The following is a 751-nucleotide window of genomic DNA, read 5'->3' on the forward strand; positions in this document are numbered from 1 at the left end:
GAAACCTGACTTGTGGCAGAAATTGCTGACTCTAGGACTAACCAGTAAACAAAACAGGAGCCTGGACATCTGACATTAGAAAGAAAGTGATCTCCAGACAAAATATATGGATGCCTGACAAAGGCCCAGGAACATAGGTGAAAGAACTCACAAAAGCCAAGGTAGGAAACCATTGTAGCAATAAAGGTAATGACATAGTAAGGTGGATATATGAGCACGTACTGATGTAACAAGAAAAATAAAGTGTGCACACAAAAAAGTTAGGGGGAAGAAGACAAAATCATGCATGCAGAAAGAGCCCCAGCAAGGAGGGGGCATTTAACACCCTCCCCCTTGAGATTGGGCCAGACCTGGGTCTTAATTCCAAAGCAGAGAGCAGAAAGGAAAAAAGAAACTGCAGGTGCTCAAAGCTTTCAGCTCTGATGTCCTGTTCTCTTAGGGTCACCATCCCAAGTGTCAGATTTTGGACCTGTTACAGTGTTCAGTTCTTGAACGTTAATATGGTTCCCTTTTGCATTTCCATTTCTTTATGAAAATAATAGTGTGTCAACTTTATTAAATATATGCTCAAAATTAGAGTCACAGTTCGAATTTTGAAGCTGAGAGCCTGTTATACTGGAATTACAGGCCCAGAAATGGCCAGGAGCCAGGTGCACAAGGTGATGGTGGCCCTGGGGACAGGGTGACATCACACAATGGGTGGAGAGGACCTCGGTGCCACTGTGGTCTCACAAGAGGCCAGGGTGCTGCA

Source organism: Oryctolagus cuniculus, chromosome 10 (assembly GCF_964237555.1).
Source record: "Oryctolagus cuniculus chromosome 10, mOryCun1.1, whole genome shotgun sequence".
In the NCBI taxonomy this organism is placed as follows: Eukaryota; Metazoa; Chordata; class Mammalia; order Lagomorpha; family Leporidae; genus Oryctolagus; species Oryctolagus cuniculus.